Below are 20,054 nucleotides of genomic sequence, written 5' to 3'. Positions count from 1 at the left end.
GGGCATGACAGGGAGAAAAAATTATTCCCTTTGCCTGAACTTGGATGAATTTCAGCAATTTTCGTTAATTGGTAGAATGAGGCAGACTCCTTTATTTTGAAATCTGACAGGACTCTGCCTTTTGTGCAGTAATCCATTACTTGATAGTGCAGGTTCCTATCTGTGTTTGTTTTGTGGGGACAAGGAAACAGATGATCACATTCTCTGAGACTGTCTAGCATACAGCTCAGGGCAGGAGGAACTTTCTAGAGTCCTACAAGGGTTGGGTGTTATGCAGCCATCTTTGGAAGATGCCCTCTGAGAAAAAAGAACCGGGACTCTGTCCTAAGGACATTATGGAAATTCCTGCAGACTACTATGCTATATGATCAGTTATATTTGAGGAAGTAACTTAAGTGTCCAGTAGGTGGTGATTATGGAGGCTTTCTGTTCTCACTATGCCATCTCTCTTTAGAACAGGCCTGCACAACATGCGGCCCGGGAGCTGGATGAGGCCCACGAGGCCTTTTTTCCTGGCCCCCGGGGCTATTTCCTCTTCTTCCCCCTGCTGCTTAAAAAAACAACCCTCCAAAAAAAATTCCAGCTGCTGCACGGCTGAGGAGATGGCTGCGGGGGTGCGGGTGTTCTTTCTTACCCTCCCCCACGGCAGCAGTGGCACACAGCGGCAGAAACCAGAGCGACACTCGGGTCTGCTATTTGGCCCGGTGTTGCTTCCCAACTGCGAGGCGCGCCTGTGCAGTTAAGTCTCTTAAGTCTCCTCTCTCTCTCTCTCCCCCACCAAGACTGCCCCATTCTCTCTCTCTCTCTCTCTCTCTCCCACCAAGACTGCTCCATTCTCTCTCTCCCACCAAGACTGCTCCATTCTCTCTCTCTTCCCACCAAGTCTGCTCCATTCTCTCTCTCACACCCACCCACCAAGACTGCTCCATTCTCTCTCACACACACACCTACCAAGACTGCTCCATTCTCTCTCTCTCACACCCACCAAGACTGCTCCATTCTCTCTCTCTCACACACACACACACCAAGACTGCTCCATTCTCTCTTGCTCCCTCTCCCACCAAGCCTGCTCCATTCTCTCTCTCTCTCTCTCTCTCTCTCTCTCTCTCCAAGACTGCTCCATATTCTCTCTCCAAGTCTGCTCCATATTCTCTCTCTCTCTCTCCAAGACTGCTCCATTCTCTCTCTCTCTCTCTCCAAGACTGCTCCATTCTCTCTCTCTCTCTCTCTCTCTCACACACACACACACCAAGACTGCTCCATTCTCTCTTGCTCCCTCTCCCACCAAGACTGCTCCATTCTCTCTCTCTCTCTCTCTCTCTCTCTCTCTCTCTCTCTCTCTCTCTCTCTCTCTCTCCAAGACTGCTCCATATTCTCTCTCTCTCTCTCCAAGTCTGCTCCATATTCTCTCTCTCTCTCTCTCTCTCTCTCCAAGACTGCTCCATATTCTCTCTCTCTCTCCAAGACTGCTCCATTCTCTCTCTCTCTCTCTCTCTCTCTCTCTCTCTCTCTCTCTCTCTCCAAGACTGCTCCATATTCTCTCTCCAAGCCTGCTCCATATTCTCTCTCTCTCCAAGACTGCTCCATAGTCTCTCTCTCTCCAAGATTGCTCCATATTCTCTCTCTCTCTCTCCAAGACTGCTCCATTCTCTCTCTCTCTCTCTCTCTCTCTCTCCAAGACTGCTCCATATTCTCTCTCTCTCTCTCCAAGACTGCTCCATACTCTCTCTCTCTCCCCCTCTCTCCAAGACTCCTCCATTCTCTCTCTCTCTCTCTCAGGCCAAGCCTCCTGCTGCATCCTTTCCATCTTTCTTTCCCCTTCTCCCTTTTTTTCCAAAATTATGAGAAGAGGTTCTCATCCCCTCCCCCTTAGAAGTGTTCCATGTTTTGTGTGATGATTTGGCAGAGGTGGAAAGGAAGAACAATGCATTTTATTATGTATTTTGTACAGATTGTATAATATGTATATTATTAGAATGAATTTTAATTCAACTTATTTCATATTAATTTAAATCAATCTTGGCCTGCCAAAACATCAAAAGTTAAATATTGATTAAATTCATTTTTAATTCATTTTTAATTCATTTCACTTTAATTCTGTTGATTGGTTGATTGACTGATATTAAGTGTTACTCTAATAATCAGCACCCTAGGAATTGACCTCGCCCCCCATGAACCAAGTCACGGTTGGTTTCGGCCCGCCAGGTCATTTGAGTTGTGCAGGCCTGCTTTAGAACAAGAAAAAACAAAATGGTGCCCGCCAAAAGAGCTTTGCCACCACTTATTTAAAGTGTAAAACTAAAAGGAAAAAAGCCTGCCAAAGTTGCCACACAAGTAAAACTCCCCTTAATGAAAATGAGCAGGAGTAATGAAAATGAATGTAATTTTAATGAATGAATAACTAAACAAACACAGTGTTTAATGACAGAAAAAAGTGAAGTAACAATAGGGGAAAAAATCTCACACATCCCTGGATATGACGCGAGAATCCTATAAAGTACCATCTGACTTTGTATATTGGCTGTTTCTGACTTGGTTCCTAAGGTAGGGCTGCTTCAGACTGTAAGCCTAGTTGACCCACTGACCTGACTACCGGTCACCTTCCTTGAAGGCTTTCTAGTGATGTCTTCATTTGGGGGAGTGTGGGTCTATATCCTGTGATGTTCACATGTGTTGTGCCTGCTGAACTAAATGAAACTGAGGTTGTTCACATGAACAATACTGGAGTGGGGAGGGTGGGCGGGGGGGGGGAGGCAGGGTTCAGCCTATCTTCCTCCAGATGATCAAAGTTCACATCTTCAGTGCACAAGCCAGGCAGCCACACGATCTGTGCTGCCAAGATTGTGTGGCCAGCGTGGATCAACGGAGGCTGGGACTCGTTTTCTTGGTGTGGTGCCTTGGGGGATTCCTCTATCAGACAGGCACTCTAGGCACCTGTCTCTGTGTCTCCTTGGGCTGCATGCAGCCCAAGGAGACACATGTTCCCGGCAGCCAGGTTAAGGGTGTGCTCGCTCCCTTAACCTCAGCTAAAAGCCAGGCTAAGGAGTGGGGTTAGGCGAGGTGGGAGCGTTGGATCTGTGTGGACCCTGGGACTCCATGAGCAGCCTAGCCCAGACTTCCCTAGCCTGGTCTAGGCTGCTCATGAGAACAGCCTTGTTGTTTCATGTTGGCATTCTACAGCTTTGAGTGTCACTGTGTTTGATATTTACTAAAAGTTTTCATCACTGAATTATTAATGAATCAACATCTGCTATAAAAAAAGGTGCAGGGGGAAAAAATAAGCAAACAAACCCAAGGCAAGATGAAATATGAGACAGAGTTTCATAAGTGTGTGTGCAGGGTGGGGAAAGCAAATTATTGATTTGACTCCTCTGAGCATCATTTGTATGGCTCTTTTGGCTGGCTTTGCACAAAATACGTGATGTCACATAATGCAGATCCAATTTACAATGAAAGCAGTCCAAGCTGATTGTCTGCTCTTTTTTTTAATTTCAGTAAAATAACACATGCATTTGTGTGCAGTTAAGTGACTGGAGCAATCAAAATTACTGCAGTCTTCTTTCCAGTTCTTAAAGAGAAGGAGGGGGTTGGTAGACAAGCTCTGCAAGAGTTTGAGAAGTATGGATTCAGTGAATATCAGCAGTTCAGCCTTCCTGTGTTTTTCCTATTCAGTGCCACTTCCTGTTCCATGTAAGGTCCTACAATAAAGAGGTCCATCATTCTCCTCCTTCCCCCCTTGTGCATGTGGCTTTTTTCAATTGGTGGATTTCACCAAAATTGTGTTGGGTCACTCTACAATTAAATGAATTAGAAGGGTGCATGATTACATCCAAATCATATATAGATCCAAATTACCCCAACATAGTGAAAACTCTCAATTACTTTACTTACTATAAGGATTTTATTTTTTTAAGTGTGATCCTGTGATAGGAACAGTAGCTGGTAAAAACATTTACCTAATTAGCTGATTCTATCACAAAGTTTAAAAAAGGAATAGAGTAATAAATAACCTTTTCACTGGGCAGGTAGAAGAAATGAGAATGACATTTGTATCTACATTAGATATTCTAGAGCCAGTGTAGTGGTTAGAGTGCTGGACTAGGACCGGGGAGACCCGAGTTCAAATCCTCATTCAGCCATAATACTAGCTGGTTGACTCTGGGCCAGTCACTTCTCTCAACCTAACCTACTTCACAGGGTTGTTGTGAAAGAGAAACTTAAGTATGTAGTACACCGCTCTGGGCTCCTTGGAGGAAGAGCGGAATATAAATGTAATAATAATAATACCATAAAGCAACTTGAGACTGTCAGATGCCTTCACGTATACTGATAAGCCCACTATGTAAGATGAGAAATGAAGCTGAAAACTGGGAGCAGAAATTGAGAGGCAAAGTTATACCAGACTGAGTGTGAAGTAGAAGGTACCACAGAGACCAAGAAAAGATAATGAAACCTCCCCATTTTCCCCACCCAAACCCTTTGACCCTCTACTTAAGGTTGCCATCTCCCTTTGATTTCCAGGTGTTTACCAGTTTTTAAGCATGTTCTTCGGTGTTCAGTTAGTCTATTAGCTTACCCAGTTTTTTTCTTTCTTTCTTTAAGCTAAGCTCCAGCCCTTGTAGAAGCAGAGTTAAGGAGAAAAACCTGAGGTCATGATTCTGTTCAGGTTCAGCCACTGGACTTAGAGAAAGGGAAGTAAAGGGCAGGAGGCTGGCTGGGAGAGATTCACAATAAGTAATCCCCTGAGGAATGTTGCCTTTGTTTTTTGTCAGCAGGGGATCACTATAGGGCAGCTGAGAAGATAGCTTGATTTTGATGTAAATCACTGGCTATCTGTTTTTTTAATGTTTAATGTTTTGGTTTTATAGTGTAATCCATTCTGTGCATGCCTACTTAGAAGTAAGTACCATGGGCTTCAATCAGACTTTCTCCCAAGTAAGTGTGTATAGGAAGGACTTCAGCTTTAACTAAAAAGCTCTGTGCATTTTTGTTCTATTACTGATATTAATATCTCAAACTTAGTATAGTCTTCACCCATTTTCTTTAGATCTTATTTTGTTCTTCTGTGTGTTTTAGTTTTGCTTTAAGCCACCATGAATTCTCCCTGTCCCTTGCTCTTTCCTAGCCTATACTAGTATTCTAAATCAAAAGCAGTCATTTTGGTGTTATATTTTATGTTCTTATCTTAAGATGTAAATGGTGACCATGACAGAGCTCAGACCTGAAAGCCTTAATCCTTAGCACCTTAGGGCCAATTGTAGAATTTAGCAATGATGAAAATGCTCTCAGCACTGTTCCCCAGCATGATTTTTGAACTGGTATCTTCACCAATCTTATCTGGTATCTTCACCTTCACCAATAAATAGCATATTTATTCACCAATAAATAGTATATTCAGGTAGTGGAAAATGGAGTGGAGTGGTTGAATCCATGACAGTATTGCACACAGCTAATTAGACAAGGATTAAAAACTGAGCTTATATATTAGAAAGTGTTGGGATATAAAGTCTGGGTGTTTAATGCTCAGGAAAAGAGATCCGCCCATTATCGGTAGATATCCAGAGAAAATGCAAGTCAACTGGACAGGGCATCAATTAATTTGCATAATGTACAGATTATCTGCAGGCTAATTTGCATAATATTCAAATCAGATTGCCTAGATTTGGAGACCTTGAATATGGCAACCCTAACTACTGTCATCTAGGAGGTCCTTTCCTTAGTGTATATGTAACGATGACACAATCTGCAACAGACAGCATGATGCACAGTGCTATGGTTGTTTTGTAAACCACCCAGAGAACTTGCGTTTTGGGTGGTATGGAAATGTATTAAATTAAATTAAATTAAATTATGGAGCTGAAACACTGTGCCCCTGGGCCACTGCAGACTTCTAAGATAGCCCTAATGCTGTTCAGGATCATGGAAGCAACATTTCTGCAGGTTTCCCCATTTATGACAATGGGGAATCCTGTGGAAAAGCTGTTTCCACAGCCTATGCTTCTGAACAGTGTCAGGGCTGCATTGGAAGTCCACAGCAGCTCTTGGATCGAGCATTATGGCTCTATAATGCTGCTCTTCATAACAGCAACTGATTATATGGTGATGCTAGATTTAGAACATCAGCAGATCTTCAGCTCCACTCCAGATCAGGGGCCAGCAACTTAGAGCTTGGAGCAAAGCCAGAAAAGAGAAGAAAACTTCTTTGCCCACTCCTATTAGCCCAATTATAAGGCTAATTAATATGGTACTAAACCATTATTGATTTTTAATTGCTCATTTCACCAGTCTCATTCCAGTTGTTGTTTTTTTGTCCAGTCATTATACCCAATGTGGCTGACTTATTCAAGTAATCATGAGTCAGCCACATTAGGAGCCCCTGGTGGCGCAGTGGTAAAACTGCCGCCCTGTAACCAGAAGGTTACAAGTTCGATCCTGACCAGGGGCTCAAGGTTGACTTAGCCTTCCATCCTTCCGAGGTCGGTAAAATGAGTACCCAGAATGTTGGGGGCAATATGCTAAAATCATTGTAAACCGCTTAGAGAGCTTCGGCTATAGAGCGGTATATAAATGTAAGTGCTATTGCTATTGCTATTAGAGCATCCACTAGGTTTATTATCAGCTGCTCTGATCTCATAAAAATTCAGAACAGCCACTAGATGTATCCACGCCGCCATTGCTCTCTCTGATCAATTGTGTTCAAGTAGTTTGGTGGCTGCATCACTAGATGGGGCTCTAAACTACATCAGTGCTCCACACAGAGAGGAGGCTTATAGCTACGGCTCTGGTCGAATATAGACACTAATGCTGAATGTTGTAAAACACTACATGGGTACATGACTAATCAATATCAGTGTCACTGATGAAGACCACCATGGTCAAAACATGTTTGGCATTGGATTTCAATTTGGAAAACTACTTCCTGGTGTTGCGTCTTGCCAAGAGAGGACGTGTTTCGTGGAGAACAGCTTACTCCACTATGGACACAGCAGTTAGTAACCCCAGAGGAACTTGGGACTCTTGGTGCTATACCCTTTTGGACGTGATATCTATATCTATATCTATATCTATATCTATATATATCCTATATGTTTATAGTTTTCTTTGTATAGGACTGATTTTTCACTTCAGAGAATTCATTTTATTGTCTTTTATCTGAACTTACATGTATTGTATTCGGATTACTTATTACTTTCAGATTACATGAAAGATATTTCTTGTTTCATTTTGAAGTTGAAACAAAACCAAAATGCTCAAAATGTTTCATTGAAACAGTGCCAAGCCTGCTGTTTTGCCAAACACTCAAAATGTTTCAAGTGATCTGAGCACTTCTTTAGGTAGAACTGGCCTACCAATTGGAGTCAGCAGGTAGGCCAGTCTTCCAAAGTGGGCCGATAAGCGAAGTCTGGAGTGGAGGCATGGTCTACCCGCCTCACTCAGCAGGTAGACCAGGCCTCTGCTCCTGACTTAGCTGTCAGCCCACCTCGATTGGTTTACCCACCAACCCCAATTGGTAGACCAGCTCTCACTAGAGAAATGGCACTCGAAACAGGCCCTTTATTTTAAGAGTGATTATTTTATTTTATTTTATTTATTTGATTTATATACCACCTGACTCTAAAGGTTCTAGGTAGTTCACAAAAATAAACACAAAAATATCACATTAAAACTGCCTTTTGATCTCAAATCATTTTGAGCTCAAATCGATTTGCACATCTTAATCTGGAACCTACCCGAGAGGTAGCAGTGCTTCCCACTCCCTACCCCTTCAGACGCTCCAGGAGGGTACCATGGCTGATGGTACTGAAAGTTGCCAAGATATCCAAAAGGTTTCCTAAATGGAGATCATCCAACAGGCCAACCAAGGCCATCTCTATCTCATAGCCTGCCTGAAAGCCCATTTGAAATGGGTCCAGATAATCTGCTTCTTCCAAGACTGCCAGGAGCCAGCCTCTCATTCACCTTACCCAACGACGGAAGGTTGGAGACAGGCCTATAATTGCATAATTTGGAGGATTGTTAAAACAGCACCTCAGTCCAAAACCTAGCAGCAAGACCTTATGAAATCAGACATGGATAGGGAAAATTGGCTGCAAAAAGTCTGAAGATAAATCCAGGCCCCTAAAATTGTGGGAGGAAGCAGATTTATTTGGGATGTTTAACTTTCCGGCCATATTCTACTCAAAACTAGATGGTGGAATGTCTACTGGCCATTCCAGACCTGTTGAGTGTGCTAAGGTCTACAGTATGCAGTTCTTTGTAGAATTCACAGCAATCTCTATCTTTGTAGAATTCATGACCATACAACACAGAGAAGGCTACCTATGCTGTCCCAGCATCCTATGGAATTAGTGGAAGAAAGGCAAGACCTGGTCACCATCCCACTATATCTTTTCCCCACCCAAAGCTGTTCTTTTAGACAAGGCCACTCCTGACTTGTCCAAGGTTCACCCTTGTGCATTCTAGATGAGGAGGGAATTTAAATATGGATTTCCCCCATCCATAATGTAACTTACCACTCTAACCATAATGGATGAATGGATGGTGATAGACAAAAGGTTATGGCTGTACCTTTGCAGGCAGTGGTAAAGCAGCACTGGAAGGGCTATACCTCTTTCCTGGATGTTGGTTCCATCCAGCTGCCATTTCCCCCCAAATTCCCAATGGAATTATACTGACATATCACCATTCCAGAAGCATTGGCGGAGTGGTGGTGGTGGTGGTGGTGGATGCAACTAGGTGGAGATAACAGCTACCAGCAAGAGCCCTAGCACTTCGAGCACTGCTTCTGCTGTCATTTGCAGCATGGCTTTGTGTAAGTGATTGAACTCATATCATATTCCCAAGACCCTAAACAGTCCTAGGCCTAGACAGACCAATAACCAGAGCTGGGACAATCCTCAGATAAGTTGTACTTGTTATGTCATCAATCTAAATTTTCTGCCATGGGCTTTTGCCAGTGAATTGTAAGCAATGCAGAGTTCAGTCATTAGAAGAAGTCTAGTATGTACTTCTGTCCTCACATTCTCAATAAACACCTTATCATCAACCATGGCAAAGGCTGAAGAAAGGTCAAACACGATCAATAGTATAAGTATACAATTGCTCCTATTGATTCAAAATTTTGGAACAAGCTTTATCATTCATCTAAAATACAACTATAAGACATTTTAGGTATATACAGTACATGGCCCTGGATAGACTAATCATAGGTTATTTAAATGACATCTGAGATTAGCTTTACTGTTAGCTACTTCATCATTCATTGAAGATTGACCATAATACTTTCCCACTGTGTTGCTTATCCCAGCTTGTTCCAATAATTTGTCATCCATGCCCCTCCTTCATCTAATGAACCTTGTCCTGAAAAACTGAAACCTTGGGTTTATCATGGTTTATCTGAAGTTGATTTGAAATGCAATATCTAGGAAACCTAGCCAAAGCCTTTGTTACTCAAGTTTGGAATGAGACAATAATCAGAATAATGCAACCGATAATTCTTCTGTCACTGAGTTTTGGAAGATGGCAATCCTGGACATTCAATATATTCTCAAGGTAATTTAAGTACAAGTTGAACAGTCTTGTGGCAAAAATACAGTCTTGCCAAACCCTCCGGGACATTCAACTATACTTGGGCAGCTGCCCTAAAGCAATACCTCTGAACTGAATAATACTATTTCCATAAAAAATCTTAATGTTGAAATAATTGACCAGGACATTATTGAGTTTCTGCCATAATTTTTTTTCTAGAAACAGTAGCAAAAGCTGTCTTCAAGTCCATAAAGGTAGCATAAAGTTTGCCCTGTAGCAATACAGAATATTTTTCAGCTAGGTGAGAAAGGATCAAACAGTAATCTAATACTGGGTGATCTTCCCTAAAGGCAAGCTGGAAATCACTGATTATCCCCTCAGCTTCCAAATAATTTTTAACCTATTACTCAGAAACAAAGCATATACTTTCCCAACAAGCTAACTGGTCTATAGTTACATGGGTTGTTGGATTATCTGTCACATATATGCACATATACATACATACAATTGGGACTAACCTAATTCCAGCTAGTAGGTTGATATGTGAGCTGCAAATCAGAACTGCTAAAGCGATTCTGTAACATATGGTTATATATGAATAGATCCCTAAAGAGTCACAAGCACTGATAAACATTAAGGCTATTCTCAGGAGCAGCCTAACCCAGGCTAGGGCAGCCTAGCCTAGAGCATCCATCTCATGGGGGTATCTCCCAATGCACCACAATCATCACATGGTGCATTATGGGAAACATGGAGGTATTGTCCCAGCCTCCAGAAATCCATGCTGCATGCATCAACATGGATCATGTGGGAGCGCGGACCATGCTTCCCGGTCCATGCATGGGCCATGCTTCCCACCAGCATTGTTGGATCATCGGGGGGGGGGGGGGAGTAGATTTTGCGCACCTCCCACCTTCCACCTCCCCTCTCCACCTCCTGGTCATGTGAATAGCTTTATTATGTGCCTATATGTAAGACTGCTTGAAAGAATGTTTGAAACACTAATGATGAAATTATGTAATTTAAAATTATTCAGAAAGTAGAGAGAGTGTCATGACTATGAATGTTAGCTGTGACCTGGGAAGTCCCCAGTTCAATCTCAGGTTAGTCATGAACTCACAAGGTGGCCTGAGGCAAGCCATTGTCTCTCAGCCTCAGTCTCACTTCCAATATGGAAACCAGCCAGTATTACTATCTCATAGAACTGTAAGAATTACATGTGCAAATCTATTCAAATTCAAATTGATTCAACTTGAAACTGGGTGATTCATCCCTGTGACAACACAGTCCAAAGCTCTACCACCCATTGTCCACCATCAATGAGTTTGTCTACAGAGACAAACACTACATTTATGGAGAGGTTATTCCCATGATCAGAACACTGGAGTGCCTCAATTTTCTGCTGCGTTCTGCAGACAAATTCTGTAACTATGGAAAAGTGGAGGGTGAGCTTCAGAGCATATCAGCACAGGGGTGGGGCTTTCAAGTGCCTTGTCAGGTACACTGTTCAGCATCCATAATCTTCATTCTACCGTGACTCACAAAATGAATTGCTGCTCCCTTTATTGCGCACATTTTGGGGGCATTCAGATTAAATCTACGTTCCTTGGTTACTGCCAGATCAATATACAGGAGTCACTTTTAAAGACACTAAGTTCTGTGCTGATGCATATAAGTCACAAAAGCAATTAGTTATGGACATTCCTGATAAATAATTATAATTGACAAGATTTCAGTAGTTTTAGTAGTTTTATCTTATGTGTATTAGATCATGAAATGTACTCTTGTTTTAAATATGATATTCTGTATTCTGTACAAACTGGTCACTGACTACAATAAAGTGGTTTGATTTGATCTTTGTAATGCCTGAGCAGGACTAAAGCCAAAGTCATATTTGGATAGTCAGCTAGAGCAGAGCTATAAGCCCTATGCAGACATAATTTGAAAAGAGGCTGTATGTGAGTACAAGACTCTCAAAGTGAACTGGAAGTCCCACCCTCAACACATCACACACTCACCCTCCCCCATTGTGCTGCTCATTGTTACAGCATTTGTCTGGTGCTGTACACAAATGCTGTAAGCCCAATGGTGGGCATTTCTGTGACCACCAAGCTTGGACAAAACCCCAACTCACACATGAAGCCTTTTCACACAATCATCCTAACTTAGGCTAGAGGCAGGCAAGCCTGGGCTGAACACATGTGCCAATCCCCGAAGCCCAGACTGTCCAAAACTGGGTAACCCTGAACCCTTTCCTTGATGTTAACCAAGGCACATGGGGCAGAGGAATTCTTTAGCCCAGGCTTACTGCTCATATGGCCTCCCACATCCAGATCTGCCACTTGGGCACCAAAGAGTTCTGTGGCTACAGTGAACATCTAGGAAGGGTTGTGATGCCCTCCAGAGCATTCTCAGTGCTTCCAGAGATGGAGCATCCATTTCCAGTGATGAGCTGCCTGGCAACATGGGACCTCACATGGCAACAAGGGACATCATTTGTGCTGGCCTGGAAACAAGGGATGTCACTGGTGCTGCATTGGGGCTGGTGTTCAGTTATATTTTTATGGCCAAATATTCTTAGGATTTGGTAGCCAAATATGTGTGTGAGACCAGCCTGCTAGAAGCAACAATATTATGATGTATGAATGTACTTGTTGGAACAACCCCTGTTTATTTATGCATCATTTTTCTATAGATGGTGGCTGGGGTGGGGAGGGTACAGTATGTGTACTACTACTCCTATGAATATTTATATATCTTTTCAACAAATGGGGGGAAGGAAGAAAAGAAGGAAGGAAGGTTCCCTGTTCCCCAAGGGCTCACAATTTAAAAAGAAACATAAGATAGACACCAGCAACAGCCACTGGAAAGATGCTGTGCTGGAGTTGGGTAGGGCCAGTTGCTCTCCCCCTGCTAAATGTACATCTGTAAAACAATAGCAAATGTGGTAAAGTTGGTGGCTTACATTGGAAATAATAAGCATCATGTCACACAGCTGCATTGGTGTAACTTTACAATGGAGTGGAACTTTCATTAACACCATCAGCAGTGTCTACATCAAGGGACAGATTCATGGAATAGCCTCCCCAGTGAGGTTCGCCCTGGCTTCATCACTTTGTTCTATTAGAAGCCAAGTAACGACCTTTGTGTTCACTCAGGCTTTTTAAATTTTGATTTTTAAATTGTATTTTTAAATTATTTTTTAATAAGTTTTTAATTGCTTTGTATTGTATTTTGTATTTTTTTTCCCTTTGGTCTGCTGTGATTTAATGTGCTATGTGTTTTTATTTGATGTTTTAATGCTGTCATGAGTCGCCCAGAGAACAATTTGTTATGCGGCAGCTAACAAATAAAGTTTAGTAAAGTTTATTATTATTATTAGAAGCCCAGCAGAGGTGAGGAAGCATCCAGCTGTACCCCCTTCAGTGCTGCCTGAAGCACTGGGGTGAGAGGCCAGGTGGGTGCTGTTCCTTCTGCTGTAATCTGCCTGCTCCTGCTTCCCCTTTGGGGCTGTGGCCTGCTGCCTCTGTGTAACATCTGTGGGGAGTGTGTGCAGGCTGTGGGGAGTGTGTGCAGGACCGGGACCAGCTCCTGAGTGACTCAGCAGTTCCTGGGGTCATCTGCCCAGCTTTGGGCCTTTATAGGAGTGGTGCCAGTGGTGGCAGGACCACCACTGGTGTGGTTGCCACCAAAGGGGTGACACCAAAGGGGGATCACCTCTTTGGGGGGAGCCACTTTGGGGGATGACAAGGGCCAGACTGTTTGGCCCAAAGTCCCTTGCGAGTTTGTAGAGGTGGATATTTGAACTCAGCTTCTTTTTGAAATCCTGGGAGAGTTGAGTTAATGTGTCTGGGTCTGTCTGGAGGTGGGGAGACAGGGGGTATATCCACTGATGATGGGGCAGCTCTTCCAGTGGTGGTGGGGAATAGAAAAAGTAACATTGACAGGTTATCAGGCCATTGCAGGAGAAGGGAAATAAGAAACCTAATTGCTGTATCCCCTTCTGGTTGTCCTGCCAGCTCTTTGACCTTGGAAAGCAATGCTAACCACCCACGTAGCCTCATCTTGTTCCTTTGTAATGCCAGGCCATTCCAGAACAAGCCTAAAATCATCCATGATTTGATTCGGGATGGTGGGGCTGATCTGGTATGTATTACGGAGACTTGATTGGGGGAGGCTGGTGGCCCAGTCTGGTCCTGGCTTCTTCCTCCAGGGTACTCTGTTGAGGAGCAGGGGAGGGAAAGTGGGGCAGGGAGGTGGAGTGCCTGTGGTCTGCAAGAACAATATCTCCCTTGCCAAGATCCCTGTCAGAGTGTCTGAACATATTGAATGTGCGTACCTAAGTTTGGGGAGCAGGAATAGATTGGGTCTTCTGTTGGTGTACTGATTGCCCTGCTGCCTGGCGGAGTCCCTAACTGACCTGACGGACTTGGTCTCTGGCTTGGCATTGGAGTCTCCCAGGCTTGTGATGCTGGGGGACTTCAATGTTCACTTTGGGACCAATTTGTCCAGGGTGGCTCAGGAGTTCATAGCAGCCATGACGACTATGGGCCTATCCCAAGTAGTCTTGGGACCAACACATATTGCTGGTCACACGTTTGATCTGATCTTTCACTCTGAATAGGGTGGTGTTCTGCGGGTGAGGACTCCTGTGATTTCCCCATTGTCATGGATGGACCACTATCTGGTTAAGGTTGGACTCACAACCATGTCCCACCTCCGCAGGGGTGGAGGGACCATTAGGATGGTCTGCCTGAGAAGATTATTGGATCCAATAGTATTCCAAGAAGCCTTGGAGGGATTTAGTGTTGGCTCTGCTGGTGACCCTGTTGACACTCTGGTAGAGAATTGGAATAATCAACTCACCGGGGCAGTGGACACGATCTCTCCTAAGCATCCTCTCTGACCCACTTCAAAACTGGCCCCTTGGTATATGGAAGAATTATGGGGGATGAAGCGGCGAGGTAGACATCTAGAGTGCAAGTGGAGGAAGACTCAACTCGAATCTAACAGATCATTACATTGAGAGCATTCTCAGACGATACGTGCAGAAAGGAAACCATTCTTTTCCTCCCATATTGCATCCGCAAGTTCACATCCAGTGGAGTTGTTCAGGGTTGTGAAGGGACTAATGTGCACACCTTTCCCATAGAATCAGTACTTAGAACCAACAATTACTCGCTGTGACGTTTTTAATGAGTTCTTTGTGGACAAAATATCTCATATTCAGGCCGACTTGGATTCAAACGCCACAATTGTTACAATGTCTGACACTGAGATGGGCAGCAACTCCTCTTATGTGATTACCCTGGGTCAGTTTCAGTTCGTGACTCCTGAGGATGTGGACAGGTTGCTTGGAATGATGTGGCCTACCACCTGCCCTCTTGATCCTTGCCTGATATGGCTTATACTGTCTGGCAGAGAGGCTGTTGTAGAGGGCCTGGTAGAGATTATAAATGCTTCTCTGAGGGAGAGCAGGACGCCTCCTTGTCTTAAGGAGGCAATAAGCAAACTGCTTCTGAAGAAGCCTGCCTTGGATCCCTCAGAGTTAAATAATTATAGGCCTGTCTCCAACCTTCCATGGTTGGGCAAGGTGATTGAGAAGGTGGTGGCCTCCCAGCTCCAGGAGGTCTTGGAGGAAACTGAATTTCTAGACTCATTTCAAACTGGCCTTTGGGTAGGCTATGGGGTGGAGACTGCCTTGGTTGGCCAGATGGATGATCTCCAATTGGGAATTGACAGAGAGAGTATGACTCTGTTGGTCCTTTGGGATCTCTTGGTGGCTTTTGATACTATTGACCATAGTATCATTCTGGAACGTCCGAGGGGATTTGGGGTGGGAGGCACTGCTTTGCAGTGGTTCTGCTCCTACCTCATGGGCAGATTCCAGATGGTGTATCTTGGAGACTGTTGTTCTTCCAAATCTGAACTTTCATATGGTATCCTTCAGGGCTCTGTATTGTCTCTAATGTTGTTTAACAGCTACATGAAACCGCTGGGAAAGATTATCAGGAGATTTGGTGCAGGGTGTTATCAGTATGCTGATGACACCCAAATCAATCTCTCCATGTCAGCATCATCAGGAGAAGGCATAACCTCCCTAAATGCCTGCCTGGAGGCAGTAATGGGCTGGATGAGGGATAACAAACTGAGGCTGAACTTAGATGAGACGGAGGTACTTCTTGTTCGGGGTTGAAACTCAGGAGACAATTTTGATCTGCCGCTTCTGGATGGAGGTCACACTTCCCCAGAAGGAACAGGTACTCAGTCTGGGGGTGCTTCTAGATCTGAACCTCTCCCTGGTGTCCCAAGTTAAGGCAGTGGACAGAGGTGCTTTTTTAATCAGCTTCGGCTGATAAGCCAGCTGCGTCCGTTCCCTGAGATGAACGACCTCAAAACAGTGGTACATCTTCTGGTAACCTCTAGGCTGGATAACTGCAATGTGCTCTATGTGTGGCTGCCTTTGTATGCAGTCCAGAAACTGCAGTTGGTTCAGAATGTGGCAGCCAGGTTGGTCTCTGGGCCATCTAGGAGAGACCATATTACTCCTGTTTTGAAGGAATTGCATTGCCTGCCGATATGTTTCCAGGCAAATTACAAGGTGCTGGTCATTACCTATAAAGCCCTAAACAGCTTAGGCACTGGATATTGAAGAGAACATCTTCTTCGCCATGAGCCCCACTGCACTAAGATCATCTGGAGAGGTTCGCCTGCAGCTGCTGCCAACTCATCTGGCGGCTACTTGGGAACAGGCCTTCTCCCTTGCGCCCCCTGGACTTTGGAATGCGCTCCCTGTTGAAATAAGAATCTCCCCATCTCTGGCAACTTTTAGAAAGGCACTGAAGACACATTTATTTACCCAGGCTTTTAATGAGATTTATAGTTTTAAATAATTGTAATACTGGGTTTTAAATGTTTTTAATCTTTTAAATGATTTTGATTGTGAATTGATTTAATGTTTTAAATTATTTTAATTGTAAACTGCCCAGAGATGGAAGTTTTGGGTGTTATAGAAATATTTCAAATAAATAAATAAATAAATAAATAAATAAATTAAAATAAAATAAAATAAAATAAAATAAATTATACAATAGCACAAGCAATCTTGTGTTTCCTTGCCCAGTATGTCTTTACTTTTCTTACTTGTTTTTAACACCCCCATTTTTCTGGGAATAACAAGCATCAGACAATGTTACAATGATATATATAACAAAAGCTAATACTGTACGTGTCCAAGGTAATCAGTTAGCATTAAATATCATTAAGTGCTCTGTTCCCCTGTTGACACGATGACTTCTTTTTTTGCAGATGAGAACAACTTCTGTTCATTTCTTGTTCTTATACCTTGTCCTTCTGTGGCAGATGAGGCTCCTCATTTGAGGCAGTGTTCCCCCACTCACCAAACATACCACCTCTTCCTCTCTGTCTTTCTCTCTGTGAGTCTGTCTCTTTTGATTAAATGTTCCTTTCACATTTTCACTGCTTACCAGTAGATGGCACTGGCTCTTGGTCTTTTTTCTAAATTCCTTTGTAAAGCCATTTCCTCCCTCTTAGGCATTGGTGGTTGGTCGTTCCTGGGATTGGCGGGGATGTGTGCTAGGGAGGGCACGTGATGGTTGGAGCCATAGGTAGTGAGAGGTACAGCCAATTGTGGGCAGCTGTGGAGGTGGAGTGAAGACTAGGCAGGTGCCTTAGCAATAAGTGGCAAAGTACAGGTTTGTAACTAATGAGTGGCCTCAAAACACACACACACACACACACCTCAGTTGCTCATCAGCAGAGATACAGAGGAATGTGGAAAACATCAGTTGCTTTATAGTGCTTAGTAGAACTACAGTAGTGTGTAGATTTAAATCTAATACAGCAGGTTCAAAACACAAGCACACACAGGAAAAGAACTGTACAAGTCACAAGTAAAGCACAGACCAGCTACAAAAGTCTGCTTCTATGGAATGGAGAGTAAATGCATTCTGAAGTCACCAGGGCAGCTCTGTCTGTCTGATTATTTTTAAAAATGAATACTACTACTGCTATTACTACTACAGAAGGAGGAGGAGGAGGAGGAGGAGGACGACAACAACAACAACAACAACAACAACAACAACAACAACAACAACAACAACTCTGTGCCAGAGAGGTACAGTGGTTTGTGTGCTGGTCTAGACTGGGGAAGTCCAAGTTCAGATCCCCATTCGCCATGAAACTTACTGGGTGACTCTGGGACAGTCATTTATATTTTAGCATAACCTTCTTCATAGGGCAGTTGGGAAGATAAATGTTTGTTTTATAGCTGCTTCCCTCATACACACAAAGAAATCATATGTAGATTTAACTAAAAGTTTATTGAGCAACGGTTCCATTTTCTCCTTCTCCTTTCCCTCACTTTTCCTTTTGGACTCCTCCCCCACACTCTCTACACGATCCCACCTGGGACAAATATCCAAACAAACAAATGGCAAAAGATTATTGGATAGAATACAAAACATCCCTACCCTTTATAACAACCAAAACAGAACTGATTTAAAAGTTAGTGACAAAACCTTGAAGTCTTTTAGGTGGTCTCCTGTCATGCACACTTCTCCTAAGCCTTGGGTTATCTGGCACATGCGCTGTTTGTTCTTCTGGTACCTACGATTGTCCATCACTTTCAGCAGTCTCATCTGCAAGGTCAAAACTGGAGGCAAGATCAAATTACTCTTCAGTTCCTCACTTGAGATCAGACTCCCTTCCCTCTTCTCTCATAGTATGCATGCTGAAAATTCTCAAACTGTTCAATTTCTTTCCATCATCCAATAGGACATCCATCTCCAATAGGAGATGGCACAGAAATCCCTATCACTTGTTGCCATTCCATAAGTTTGGTGGTAGCTTTGCATCCTCCCCATAGTTCAAAAGGTGATTTTCCTTTAGCAGAATGAGGAGTAGTTAGAATTTCATGCATTGCCTCTTTCCAGGATTGTTGTTGGCCAGTAGCCAGTTGTAAACTTTCTTTCATTAATCTTTCATTCTTTCCACTAAGCTATACTTTCAAGGATGGTACTAGGAAAGTGCCTTGTGTTTTATCTCATGGTTAACTGTGTCCCACTGACAGTCACTAGGTCTTTAGGAAGCCCTTCCCTCACAAAAACTGCAGCCACCAACTGGATCACCTTGTCTGTGGTAATGTTGTCAGCAAATGAAACTTCTGGCCACCTGGATTAGTAATCCACCATCACTATAACAAATCTTTGTTTTGTGGGTTGTTTACAGAGGCGTAACTAGGGAAAACGGCGCCCGGGGCAAGCACTGAAATTGCGCCCCCCCCCATTCTCCTTCCCCCTGGAAATATGGAAATGTGTCACAGCCATAGTCAAATGTGGGTTGTGGGCTGCATCCGTGCAAGTATACTGGGACAGGAAAAAGGAAACATGAGGCTACAAGGCTCTTTAGAAATATATATTTTAAAGAAATGTCTTGCATACTAACAGCCTAAGTTTGCAGTCCTCATGGCCAGAAAATAAATGCTTTTAAACATAGTAATAGGTTTTGTGTCCCAAAATGGAAAAGACAAGACAGGTATTCTAGTCTTTTCCATCATAGATATTCTAGTCTATTCAAGATTTATGCTTTATTATAATAGAGACTTAAATTATAATAGACATATATTCTAGTCTATCATAGATATTCTATGTTTATTAATTCTATAATAATGTCTATTTGTAGCACACTTTACGTTGGTTGTATTCCTGGGAAACTCAATGGCCACATTCAGCCACCATTATTTGAGCCATGATCTCCTCCTCTTTCTGCTTCCCTCTCATACACAGTCTTAATAAATAACCTCCTGGTTTAATTAAATCACCGTTTGCCTATGCACCTGAACAGCAAAACTGAGGTTTGGGCCCTTCATATACCAGAATTGCAAACCACACTGTGTGATCCTAGTTTGGAGGGCTTACTCAGCAGTTTATTGGATGTAAGCTGTGAATGTGAATGCATCCAATTGGATTGAACGTAAGGGCAAGTTATGGTTTGATTACGTAGGAAGCTGTCTACAGAGTCAGATATTGGTCCACCTAGCTCACTATTGCCCACACTGACTGGCAGCAGCTCTCCAAGGTTTCAGGCAAGAGTTTCTCCCAGCCCTACCTGGAGGTAGGGATTGAACCTGGGATCTTCTGCATGTTATTTGCAATTACATCTGACTTGCTTGAAATTACACAGGCAAATCAAAAAGATCATGAATAAGTAGGGGTGAGATTTTTCTTTGTTTTAAAAAAGCCTTCCCAATTTCCTCTTATTTTTAAAACTCTCTCAAAGGAAAATATAAGTTTAATATGTAAAACAAAATACACATTGAATGAAAAACCGTGATTAACTTTTTAAAAACTATTAAGTATGTAATTAGAAGAATTCCATTACATTAAGATACCAATTTCTTTAAAGCCAGAAATAATATCTACTGAAACTTTAATTATTTAAACAAGGAGAGAAAAAGGCATGTTATCTTCCCTAACAAAGATTAAAATCAATTTAATTGGTTCTCC

The sequence above is a fragment of the Hemicordylus capensis genome, chromosome 3, assembly GCF_027244095.1.
Source record: "Hemicordylus capensis ecotype Gifberg chromosome 3, rHemCap1.1.pri, whole genome shotgun sequence".
NCBI lineage: Eukaryota > Metazoa > Chordata > Lepidosauria > Squamata > Cordylidae > Hemicordylus > Hemicordylus capensis.
Note: the sequence above shows the minus strand (reverse complement) of the source record.